The sequence below is a fragment of the Zingiber officinale genome, chromosome 4A (genome assembly GCF_018446385.1).
Source record: "Zingiber officinale cultivar Zhangliang chromosome 4A, Zo_v1.1, whole genome shotgun sequence".
In the NCBI taxonomy this organism is placed as follows: domain Eukaryota; kingdom Viridiplantae; phylum Streptophyta; class Magnoliopsida; order Zingiberales; family Zingiberaceae; genus Zingiber; species Zingiber officinale.
The window spans coordinates 141,048,383-141,062,610 of NC_055992.1; positions in this window are offsets into that span (position 1 = coordinate 141,048,383).

A 14,228-nucleotide genomic window follows, 5' to 3' on the forward strand; every position below is an offset into this window, starting at 1 on the left:
ATAATTAGTCAGCCACATGAGCCCCACCTCTTCCCAGAGCTCGGTCCTGGGTGAGTAAAAGCTACGAGGTGCAGCTGCCAATTGGGAGTAATGTTTTGGTTTGATTCCTTTTGTGATCTAATTACACGGATAACACCCTCCATCCTCTGCAAGATCATCGCCCAATGGCACTGATGGGCAGCCCAAATTCTCTGGACCGCTTTTTGCGGTCCAGGGGATAGTCCCTTGATATGGATTGATGGGATAAATGATCTCCATCTATTTTATGAATGGGGACTATTCATTTTACTAATTCAAGCCAAGAGACCATTCCTTGGATCGCAAAAACTGATCCAGAGGATCTGCCCTCACTGATGGGAACTCATTCATCTCCCATGGATTTATTTATTTTTTATAATCTAGGTGTTCATCCGACTAATTATTCTCTATTCGTCTATCAGATAAATTATTATTCACAATAGATAAGCATAGAAAAGGATATGCTATTCATTCTTTCTCTTGCGTACACCTCTAGAAAACACGGCATAAAGGTTTGTTTTTCTGGCCTCTTTAATCTATAGCTAGCGTGAAGAAGGATTCGTTTTATTGTGCTGAGCACAGTAGCACACACACAAGATGTGAGTAAATATCATGAGCTAACCTGGCCAGCCATGCAAGCATGTACCCCACTAACGCACTAACGCAACCCACCGAGAGCAATCTACAGCAAGACGAATTTCTCATGCAACGCAACGTCGTGACTGGTAGCCCCACAATCATCGAGCCGTACCATATAAAATTAATTATATCCCTTTGATCTAACCCACCTTTGTGTTTGTGTCATTATATATACGCACCGTAACCTTTGCCAATTTAGCCAAACCAGCACCCTCACAAATCATCGAACACCTTATCTGCTGTACTGATCCTGAGCAGCAGCAGCACGCGGTCATGAGCAGGCGCAAGCAGAGCACGTCGTCGTCCAAGTCCGCCACCGTGGCCTTCAGCTGGATCAAGACCTTCAGCTGGATTAAGACCAAACTGCCGCCGCCGGACTACGCGAGCAGCAGGGTCACGCGGCTGGTAGAGCCCGATCCTTCGTCAGCAGCGGCGGGGCGACGCAGTACGGCATACATGGTGGAGCCGCCCGCCGACTTCACCGGTGACGACGGCGACTGCGGCGTCGACGGCCGGGCCGCCGCGTACATCATGAGGGTCCGAGCCAAGTGCTGGTCCGAGGCCGCCACCTCCGACGGCGCAGTTGGCCGCCACTTCGAAACGCTCGTTAAATATTACTAGCTAGAATTAATGAATGGCGAATATATATATGTATGTATATATATATGCTTTTAATTCTAGGGAACACTTTTTTAATAAATTTTATGGAAATGTTTATATAAGTCCTTTTTTTAATATCAGGCGCAAACTTTTTATATTGTAAATAATGATATTTTTCGAATGCCCAATCAATTCTTCATTAATAAAATTTAATTAACTATCTTTTTTCAATGTCCACTGTTTTATTAAAATCAAAACGGCATTTTTCTAAAGTGCGCATAGGGTATTATCAGTTATTAGAGTCCCAAATAATTTTTTTTATAATCTTAATATGCCACATTAGTCACATAAAAAATTATTGAAACATCTTATATAGAGTTCTAAGAACATTCATACAAACTTTCTTATCTAAAATATATAATTTACGATAAAAAAAACATTTTATTAAATTTAAATATTTATTTTCCAATACATAATATATCAATTTTTCTTTTTTTCTCTCTCCTCTACCATGTTTAGGGAATAGAATTCATTTCCTAAATTTAAAAAAGTATCATTCATATAATGTTAAATTAAAGGAATTGATAGATCTAAAGCATTCACATCAGTTATTTTATCTAAAAATTTTATCCTAAATTTTGGATATGATAACTAAAAATTTTTTTGCATCAACTATCCTATCCATCTAAATTTAGCATTTGAGAACATTACTTCTCTAAATTTAGAAAATATATTCCATTTCATAAATATTATAAAGAAAATAGAAATAAGTAAGCTAATACATTGTGCAGTGAAAAGTGAATATCTAAATTTAATAAAGTAATTTTTATCCTAAATTATATATTTTGGATAACGAAACTGGTATGGATGCTTTTAGAGTTCTAAATGAACTTTTTTACGATCCAATTCATAACATGCAATTACATTCTATGCACATTATATCAATTTCGAGATGAAAGAACATATTTTAATTTTAGCTACTGCTCTTAAACTATAAATCTCAAACCTCACTTTTATAATGATTCAAGACTTTTATTCAACTTTTTTTACTTTAGAAACTTCTCATCAACCTTGCATTGAAGATGTCTTTAGACTCCACAACTAGATGGATAGTTCTCGCGATCAAGCAGACAAGCCACATGGTCGCCAAACAGGTCCCATTGCTAGGCCCACCAGCCATGACCATGTCGTCTGGCTGGGCTGCCACACGGGAGAATGAAAGAATTTTTATGTATTTTTATCTTTTAAATAAAAATATTTTAAAAAAGAAGTTATAAATATAAAAGTAAGATAGGCCCTTTGGAAAATTCTAAATTCCCTATGGCGTATCCGAAAATTCTGAAATCCAGATGAGTCGAAATGCAATCTTAAGGACAGAGGGAAAAATAATTTTTAAAACTATGAGGGGTTTATATTTAAAAGATTGTCAAAGCTGAGGGTGAGACTGAAAATATTTATATTTGGCAGGTTGGAGTTGGATTAGTTAGTTAATTAACCGCCAGTCCACCTCTGGATTTGATATATTGACATGCAATCAAATTGTATTATAGACATTAATAAATTATATCGAAAATGCCAATGAATTAAAATAGTAATAATTTAAAATTTATATATAAATCTCTTTCATCTTTACAAATTGAAATGGGTTAATGATTCTAATAAATTAAAAATACAATTGTAGGATTATTTTAAAATAAAAAATACAAAGATATAATAAAAAATGAGTATTACTCTGAGGTTACTTTGATATTAGGTCTAATATCCCTGTCCAAGATTACTTTGATATCTGTTAACCATGCTTACGGCAAAGCAGATATCAGATCTCGTACACAGCATTACATACATTAAGCTTCCTACAGCCGAAGTATAAGGAACTACCTTCATGTCCTCTATCTCCTTTGATGTCTTCGGAGACATTTCTTTAGATAAGACTACTCCATGCCTAAAAGGTAAGAAATCTTTTTTGGAGTTCTGCATGCTAAAACGAGCAAGGATTGTATCTATATATGAAACTTGAGATAGGCACAACATCCTTTTCTTGTGATCCCTTATGACTTTGATCCCAAGAATGTGTGCACATTCTCCTAAGTCCTTCATATCAAATTGTTTGGATAACCATACCCTTACGTCCGATAATACTTGGACATTGTTGTCAATTAACAAAATATCATCTACGTATAGTACAAGAAATACCACCACGTTTCCGTTACACTTCTTGTATACACAAGACTCATCCGGACACTGAATAAATCCATATGATTGGATTACTTCGTTAAACCGGATGTTCCAAGATCTTGAAGCTTGCTTCAGTCCATAAATGAACCGATTCATCTTGCACACTAGATGCTCTTTGCCTTTTTCAATGAATCTCTCTAGTTGCTTCATATGGATGTTTTCTTCAAGACTTCCGTTAAGGAATGCTGTCTTGACATCCATTTGCCAAATCTCATAATTCATATGAGCAGCAATTGATAAGAGTATCCGGATAGACTTTAGCATAGCTACCGGCAAAAAAGTCTCCTCATAATCGATTCCCTCTTTCTGAGTATACCCTTTCGCAACAAACCTTGCTTTGAAGGTTTCTACCTTCCCGTCTGTCCCTCTTTTCCTTTTGTAGATCCACTTGCATCTAACGACTTTTACACCATCTGGTGGTTCTACAAGCTCCCAGACCTTATTATAATACATAGACTCTATTTCAGAATTCATTGTCTTTTGCCAAGATACTGCATCTATATCTTGGAGTGCTTCGTCATATGTTCGGAGATCAGGTTCATGTTTACCCGGGATCAAGTCCGAAGACTCTCCCAAAAACATGAATCTCTCAGGTTTCCTTACAACCCTCCCACTACGACGAGACACTGTCTCTGGTTGTGTATCATGTGTGTCACGTGTTGCAGTATCTTGTGGTACTTCATCTTGTACTGTTGGTACTAAAGTAGACGTGTTCTCTTTTATTTCTTCTAGAACAATTTCACTCATGGACTTATGATTCATTACATAATCTTCTTCTAAAAATCGAGCATTGATGCTAACAAAGATCTTCTGATTTTTAGGATTATAAAACAAACCACCTTTCGTTCCCTTAGGATATCCCACAAACAAACATACTTTTGTACGTGATTCCAACTTGTCAGTATCTCCCTTCAGCACATGTGTTGGACTACCCCATATCCGGATATGATTCAGACTAGGCTTACGACCATTCCATAATTCCATGGGAGTAGAAGGAACTGTTTTAGAAGGTACCATATTCAGAATGTATACTACTGTTTCCAGAGCATATCCCCAAAACGAATTTGGTAATTCTGAATAACTCATCATCGATCTAACCATTTTCATAAGAGTCCTATTCCTTCGTTCTGCCACACCATTCTGTTGGGGTGTACCAGGTGCAGACAATTGGGATTGGATCCCGGCTTCTGATAAGTAATTCCTAAACTCTCCAAAGAGGTATTCGCTACCACGGTCAGACGGTAGTGCCTTTATACTTTTACCAAGACGTTTCTTCACATCAGCCCTATATTCTTTGAACTTATCAAAGCATTCAGACTTGCGGCGCATCAGGTAAATGTATCCGTATCTTGAATAATCATCTATAAAGGTGACAAAATATTCATAACCACCTCTTGCCTGGATAGACATAGGACCACACAAATCAGAATGAACCAGTTCTAACCCATCTTTAACTCTATACCCCTTGGCCTTAAAAGGTCTCTTAGTCATTTTACCTTCCAAGCAAGATTCACATGTTGGAAAGTTTTCGAACTCTAATGAACCCAAGAGTCCATCGGCTACAAGCCTTTGAATCCTACTTAAGTTAATATGACCAAGCCTTAGATGCCAAAAATATGTTTGGTTCATTTCCGAAGGTTCTTTTCTCTTATTAGAGTTAGAAGATGTGTTATTAATTTCCATATTTTGCATTGTGGGAGAAATTAGATTTAAAATATATAAATTACCAACCAATCACTAGAACAGATAATAACCTTATTTCTCTTTATAACCACATTGTTACTAAAGGAAATAGAATATTCATTCAAATACAGTTTAGAAACTGAAATTAAATTCTTTCTAAAACTGGGTACATAAAGATAATTTCTTAAAACCAAACTTCTATTCCTATCAAAAGATAAGTAGACATCTCCCACTGTAACAACCGCCACCTTAGTAGCATTACTCATGTAGACGGTTACCTCTCCTTCAAATAGTCGTCAGATTTCCTGGAACCCCTGCAAAGAGTTGCAGACATGATCAGTGGCTCCTGTATCAACACACAAGGTGCTAGTAGATAACACCACTAAACATGTTTCAACTACTAGAGTATGAGATATACCTTTATTGTTCTGATTCCTACGAGGACAGCCCGCCTTCCAATGTCCTGTCTGCTTCGAGATGAAGCACTTGCCCTTCGGCTTCTTCATTCCAGCCTTTTGTCCTGTACCCTGAGGTTTATTCACCTTCTTTGCTGAAAAGACCTGTTTCTTCTTCTTCTTGCCTTTCGACTTACAAGTAGAACCATTTTCAACATAGTGAATCTGAGAACTGTGACGAAATATTCCTTCTGCTGCCTGTAGTTCTATCAGAAGTTCCGCCAACGTATACTCCCTTTTGTTCATGTTATAGTTCAGGCGGAACTGCTCAAAACTTCTGGGTAGCGTTTGGAGAATTATATCGACCTGGGTTTCCCCTTCGATTTCACCTCCAAGGACTTGTATTTCGTTCAAAGCCATCATTTTGAGGATATGATCCCATACGGGTGTCCCCTCTGATATGGTGGTTGTCATTAACTTTCTCATTGCCTCTTACCTAGCAGTCTGACTTTGGTGCCTGAAGAGTTCTTTGAGATTGTTCATTATATCATAAGCAGTTGGTAAATCTTGATGCTGATGTTGCAATACATTTGACATTGAAGCCAAAATGTAACATCGCGCCATCTCATCTGCTTTTATCCATTTCTTATGATACTCAATCTCCTCTAGGGTAGAATCACTATTAAGTGTATCTGGGCATACCTCTGACAATACAAACTTATAGCTTTTAGTAGTTAAGACAATATCCAGGTTTCTTTTCCAATCTATATAGTTGGGACCAGTAAGTCTATTCTCTTTCAGTATAATGGCCAGTGGGTTGAAAGTCATCCTAAGAATCACAAAATAAATTTTGGTCAGGACTCTAAATTTAGAATAATATTGATCCCTCAAACAATACTATTTCAAATTTACCAACACCTCAAAATACCGTGAATATTGCATGCCACATTCGTGTGGACGTAGTTGGAGAAGATCACACGCTCCTAAATAATTTCCTATAACCATCCATAAAAGAAGTTTGATCTAGTGATCCGCAACAAACTCATCCGTTGTGGAGGGAGGCACTCAAAGTCAACACGCAAGCTTATTGCATCACTTACAAACTAGTAATGGAGACCGTGGAATTTATTTAAAAAATCCCTCTCCCACTTAGTTATTTAAGGTGAGGAATTTTAACCTATGCTAGCAAATAACACATGCACACACACACACAGTAAATAAAAGCAATAAATTTGGAAATTAATATTCCAACTATTATGACATTTTCATCACTGTCCTCCGTGTGCTCTAACCCTAGCTGCTGCCATCTTTAGCCACTGCCATCAGGTCGAGTTGTCGCATCTATCTTGCTTCTTATTCTGTTGCGCCTCTGGTCCTCCAATAGCACCACGCCTTACAAGGATACGATCCGCGACAAATATAGACTTTTATATATATCGATCCTATATTCCATAAAGGAATGTACATGTATTCTAGATCGAACAAAAAATAAAATTCTAAAAGTAATACAACTCCTGTTGTATTTGATACATACAATCATGCACACAAAATAATGCCCTTGACATGTCCAAGGGTCCAATCACACACAATATCTATATGCCATAATAGTTGGAGCCTGCAACCACAAAGTTAGCACATCCTACTATTATCCTGCCTAAATTATGTATGACATGTGCATAATTAATTTGAAAACCAAATCACACAGAGGCAAACTCTAGCTCTGATATCAATTGTTGGTTAGTCCTAGGAAGATTGTACCGGTTCCACTGTACAAAAATTTTGTACAAGTGTCGAACCTTTCCTAAATAACCTATTGTGTTCTTTAAAAGTTAAATTAGGAATCGCAAACGGAACTTAACATTATTGATTCCAAATTTAACTTATCTGTTTTTAATGGTTTAGACTTGAATCGCAAGCGGAACTTAACACTATTGATCCAAATCCACCTATGTTATAAATTCAATTAAATATTAATTTCTAAAATTGGCTTTCAGGTTAAACATGACGAGGCACTAGGCCTTCTTAGATATGGGAGCAACCACCACTTCCTAGACAAAACCTTTTAAGGAAAACTAATATTTAATTTCCTTATATAACTCTAAGTTTAACCAAAAGGAACAATCGAATCACAAATTCGAAAAAAAAAAACATAAACTCGAATAACAAATTCGAAAAACTAGAATCTAATGTATCTTGTGTTTGGAATTCTTACAAAGAAAAATAACTAGCATGATGCGGAAAATAATTGCTAATTATACCTTCTCTTTGTATGCTAATAACCTCGAGATCTTCTGCCGTATTCCTCGCCTCGCCTTGGACGTCGTGTGGGCGACGATCCTCCAAGATGAACATCACCCAAAAGATCTTCTCCTCCTTCTAGTATTCGGCCACCACCACCAAGGAGCAAAAGAGAGCAAAGGGAAAAGAGAGGGAGAGAGGGTCGGCCACCAAAGAGATCACCCGGCCAACAAGAGAATAAGAATTGTTATCTCATGAGGCCTCCTCTCCCCTTCTTTTATATTACTTGCCCAAGGCAAATAAGGAAAAACTTTTTACAAAAGTTAAAATCTTCCTCTTGTTTTTCCTTTTCCCTTTTTATTTTTCCTTTTCTTTCCTCTTGATTGAATCAATCATCAATCATGGAATGATTGACTTGATTGGCCGGCCCTTACTTGGGCACCAAGCAAGGGTGGCCGACCACATCATTAAGAAGGAAAAAATAATTTTTATAAAATTTTATAAAAGAAGAAATTCTCTTATAAAATTTTACAAGCTCTCTTTCTTAAAGTGGATGTTAAAAAAGAAAAGTTTTAAAAATTAAAACCATGTTTTAAAATTTAAAACTTCTCTTCTAAAATTTCCTTTTTAACCATGGTTACAAAATTAAAAGATTTAAAATTTAAAACTTCTCTTCCTTTTTTTCTAAAACCACGAGGATGGTTAAAAAAGGAAAATTTTAAAACTTTTAAACTTTCTTTTAAACCATGTGACCTAATTCAAATAAGGAAAGTTTTATATTTTAAAAATTCTCTTTTAAAACTTATAATTTTCTACAACGAGAAGATTTTTAAAAATTCAAAACACCCCCTTATATTTGAATTATTGTGACCGGCCCCTTTGCACAAAGCAAAGGCCGACCACCTTGAAGGAATTTATGGTCGGCCCTTGGCTTGGTCACCAAGCCTTGGGCCGGCCCTTCTTGGATACCAAGATGGGCTTTCATTGGATGAACTTGAGGCTTTAATGAGGCTACGATAGGGACCTAGAGGAGAAATTGGTTTTGACCTTCCGATGAGCTTGAGTATCCCGTGTTCGCCCCGAATACATAACTCAAGTTCATCAACAATAACTCATTCCACTAGAGAGTTGTTGTTGCACTACCGCACCAATCCCAAATTACATTTGTAACACCCCACCCTCCTCACTACTAGTCTGTGAGGGCGGAGCACTACTGGACTATTAACTTATCTTAACTAACATTGCACACATGTGAATATCAATACATAAACTCTCTAAACATGCAATTGATAGCCGCGGAAAACATAAACAACTTATCTCTACATTCTACTCCAGCATATGAACACAACTAAAATTATATATCAATCTAAACATGCTGAAATATATGTATTAATCTGAACATGCATGCAACCATTGTACAACTCAGACAATAGGTCTAATGTGTATAACAATTTAAATGAAAGAATTCTAAATACATGGCAATCTTAATAAATTCTTATGCTAAATCCCAAGGTTTCTATAGCCCAAACATCACACATCCATCCGCACCTCCTTGTCGCCTTCCTTTGCTATAGCTTTTCCTTTCCTTTATCTGCAGTAAGAGGAAAATGCAACTATAAGCAAAATTGCTTAGTAAGCGCTATCTAACTCACAAAACTTGAATATGCATCTGAATAAAATAAATCTAAAACTGAATGCTTTAAAGGAAATACTACACATGCTCATCTAATAGCAAAAGAAACAAGACATGCTGAAATGCTAAACATGTAAAGCTTATTTCACTTGTTCAAAACTTATACTTTTATACTTCAGAATAATAAGTTTAACTGAACTGATACATAAGCTGAGCTAAACTAATGCTAGGCTAATGCTGAATCTGAATTGTATTCATGTAACTGATTTGTGAAGTTTTGAAAACTATTTTCATAATAGATAATGATCCGGTGGTAAGGACGGGGGATCCTCATTGGCGGAAGGTTAACGATACGTGGAGGTCAAAGGTCAAGAGATTCAACCCCGAGACCCGACCGACCGGATGAAGCAGGGGCGACGACCGGACGAAGCATGCCGATCGGCCGTGAATCCCCCCGCCGAATGAAAGACGACCCAACTAAGGGTCGGGTTTCCGATGCTCAAGGTAAGAAGGTTTCAAGGTCGATCGGGCCATCCGTTCGGCCGAGCACAAGGCAACAGAGGCAAGAGCAATCTCATCCGAGCATACGACCGGGAGTCCTCTCGGTCGGACCGATACCTATAACCGGCGACAGAAGTGATACGCTTGCCGAGCGGCCGAACCGCTCGGCCCCAGAACAGATAGGGAATGCAAGAGGACAAAGGAGATAGGGGATAACATCATCCTCGAGACATCTGCCGCTGACAAGCAACAGAGTTGGCGGCCGAGCCGTACACAGGATTATACAGTGGAAGCTTCCACCGTCACATCCAGGATATGCTCGGACGATTGTGGAATGGCGTCAGAGGTACTTTTCTGACACAGGCTCGCTAAGGTATGTTTGGGGAAGCATGCACGGATTGAGAAGCATGCCCGCGCCTCCCCGGGGTCCTATATAAGGACCCCCAGACGTCGACGAAGGTATGCGCGATCTCACTGTAGCCACAGTTACGCTGCCTCTTTCATTTCTCATTGCCTGACTTGAGCGTCGGAGGATCATCGCCGGGAAACCCCTCCCGGCTCAGCTTCTTTGCAGGTTCGCCGGAGATCTACACCAACAGTCGGAGACAGCGGAGCGTGTCACGTCCCCAGCGTTCGTCGACTCAGCGCTCGGACAGGATCAAATTGGTGCCGTCTGTAGAAACACACCTGAATCCGAGCCTAGAAGATGGAAGAAGCTGGACGTCAACTTCTGGTAACGCTCTCTCCCGAGGAGCTCGAAGCACTCGTCCAAGTGCGAGCAGAAAAAATCATGGAGCAGCAGTAGAAAGCTCAGGCCGAGCGGGCAGCGCAGCAGCCGACATCAGCCTCGGGGGGCCGAGTGCCACTCGAAGACAGGCAGGAGCAGCTCTCAATATGGGGGCAAAATAAGGGACCGGTCGGCACCCAAATGGGGGCACCGCCCGCCCCGATACCTTTTCATTGGGCTCTGTTCCAGATGCCCTCGGAGGTAGCACAAGCTAATCAAGACAAGGGATCTTCATCTGACGAAGCACCCGTCCGGGACGTCAGAAAAGGAAAGGCGCCCCGAACGGACGCGTCACCCGAGCGGATCAACCGGCAGTTTTCAGATGCCATTCTGCGTGATCCACTTCCAAAGCATTATGTGGCCCCTGCGATCGGGGAATATAACGGAACAACCGACCCAGACGACCATCTGGGTAAGTTCGACAGCACTGCCACTCTGCATCAATACACAGATGGTGTGAAGTGCCGATTATTCCTCACCACCCTCTCGGGGTCGGCACATCGGTGGTTCCTGAGGCTGTCGGACGGATCTATCACAAGTTTCAAGGAATTCCGAACGGCATTCCTCCATCATTTAGCGAACAGCAGGCGCCACCAGAAAACCAGCGTCAATCTGTTTTCCATCAAGCAAGGCGCGAGGGTGCCGCTCTGAGCTTACATCCAAAGCTTCGACCAAGTGTCCATGAACATTCCAACGGTCACCTTGGAAACAATGATGAACACGTTCACGCAAGGGCTCGTGGACGGTGATTTCTTCCGCTCGCTCATCCAGAAGCTGCCCCGGGACTACGACCACATGCTGCATAAGGCCAACGAATACATCAATGTGGAGGAAGCCCAGGCGTCGAGAAGAAAGGAATCCCTGAATGACCAACCATCTTCCGCCGAGCGGAAACAGCTCGTCAATCACCAGCCCCCCAGAGGACCGAGAGCCGAAGCCTCCCGTCCTCATCAGCACGCTCAGCCGCACGCCGTCCATCAAGTCGCGGTTGATCGGCCCAAACCCAGGGGGAAGGTATGGACCCCCGATGTTTTGTTCACTCCATCAGTCGGCTACTCACAACACCCGCAACTGTCGGAGCCTCCCCCCATCGCTCATCCCGTGCCAAGGAGCTACCTCCGCCGATCACCTTCACCAGACCGGCAACATCAACAATGAAGCCCCGTTCAAAGGATAGAAAGGAGATCCCCCGAGCGGCAGCATCGTCAGCAGCCCGGAGCCCACCATCGGGCGTCGCATGAATGACCTCGACCTGTAACACCCCACCCTCCTCACTACTGGTCTGTGAGGACGGAGGGCTACTGGACTACTAACTTTACTTAACTATCCTTGTTCACATGTTGATAGAAATTCCTAAAACTCTCGGAGAACTCAAAACATACAATTAACTAGCAGCGGAAGACTAAATGACTCATCTAATACATTCTACTCAACTCTTTGTTAATAAATTCTTATGCTAAATCCCAAGGCTTCTATAGTCCAGGCATCACACATCCATCCGCACCTCCTTGTCGTCTTCCTTTACTATAGCTTTTCCTTTCCTTTATCTGCAGTAAGAGGAAATGCATCTATAAGCAAAATTACTTAGTAAGCGCTATCTAACTCACAAAACTCGAGTATGCATGTAAGCTGAAAGAAATCTAGAAACTGAATGCTCATCTAATAGCAAACGAAACATAGCATACTGAAATACTAAACATGTAAGCAAATCTAAACAACATGTCAGTATATAAGAAAGCTAAACTTGCTGAATTTTAAACTTATGTGAAGCTTATTTCTTTTGTTTGAAAACTTATACTTTAATACTTCAAAATAATAATCAACTTTCTTCTTGGGCCCGACAACTGTACTTGCTATGCGCGCATCCCTAACTAGACCCGAGATAGCTGGTCCCGAATCTAGTAGGGTTTACTATTGTAACGACCCGACCCATTTGGCAGCCCATTTGGCGACCCTCTGGTCGTCGACCGTCGGTCGTGCCGTTACTACTAGATTATCTAAACCTAGGGACGACTATGGGAGTCCAACCCAAGGACAACTGAAAGTCCAGCACAGTGCCACTGATAAAAGTAAAATATTTGTTATCTTTTAATACTTCTAATATATAATGCCTCGGCATTTTAACGAGCACCTTGTGTGCCAAAATCCCTAAAGTCTTGACTTTGGGATCTACTTAAGGCTTTGGCCTTTTTCTTTCTTTTCTTTATCTTTCTTATACTTGTTAATACTTCTAATAAAAGAATGCTTCTTTAAAAACTGAAATGTTTAAACAAATTCTAACTTTGAAATGCATAAACAAAAATCTGCATACTATGCTAATCAAAATTCTGCATACTATTCTAATCAAGATTCTGCATTCTATGCTACACTATTTCTGCATACTATGCAAATATAAATTCTGCACTATAATACTTAATCAAACTGCACTATAATCTTTTTCTTTAAAAATTGCATTATAAGTTCCACCAAAAATCTGCACTATAAACTTTAAAGAAATCTGCACCATAAGCTCTTAAGAAATCTGCTCTAAAGAAATCTGCATTTTAAGCTCTAAGAAATCTGCACTACAAGCTTAATTAAAATCTGCACTATAAACTTACATAAAAATCTGTACTATAAGCTTGATTGAAATCTGCACTATAGGCTTAATTAAAATCTGCACCTATAAACTTAATTAAAATCTGCATTATAAGTTTAATTAAAATCTGCACTATAGGCTTAATTAAAAATCTACACTATAAGCTTAATTAAAATCTGCAATATAAGCTCTACATAAAAATCTGCATTATAAGCTTAATTAAAATCTGCACTATAAGCACTTAATTAAAATCTGTAATATAAGCTCTACATAAAAATCTGCATTATAAGCTTAATTAAAATCTGCACTATAGGCTTAATTAAAAATCTACAATATAAGCGCTTAATTAAAATCTGCAATATAAGCTGTACATAAAAATTTGCATTATAAGCTTAATTAAAATCTGCACTATAGGCTTAATTAAAAATCTGCACTATAAGCGCTTCTTATGCTTCGAATTCAAGAAGAACAAAGGTCCGAAACTACTCCTACTGCAGGTGAGAAGCACTTACCTTGATTCTTGGACTCACAACCGAACAAAAAGGGCTTCTAGGACCTTGGCCGACCGCTGGAGATGATGCCCTAACTCCCTTTCATTTTCTGCCCGAGCTCCGCCATCGTACGCAGAAGAGAAGGAGAGAATGGTTTAAGTCACGGGAAAACAGAGCATCAACTTATCCCTTTTTATAACTTAATATTTTTGTTAACTCCTTAAATAAATTCGCTACCTTTTCTAAACAGACAAATCCAACATCAACTTATCCCTTTTATAATCCAATATTCTACTAACTATCTTAAATAAATCCGCTACCTTTTCTAAATAGACAAATCCAACATCAACTTATCCCTTTTATAATATTCTGTTAACTATCTTAAATAAATTCGCTACCTTTTCTAAACAGACAAATCCAAGATCAACTT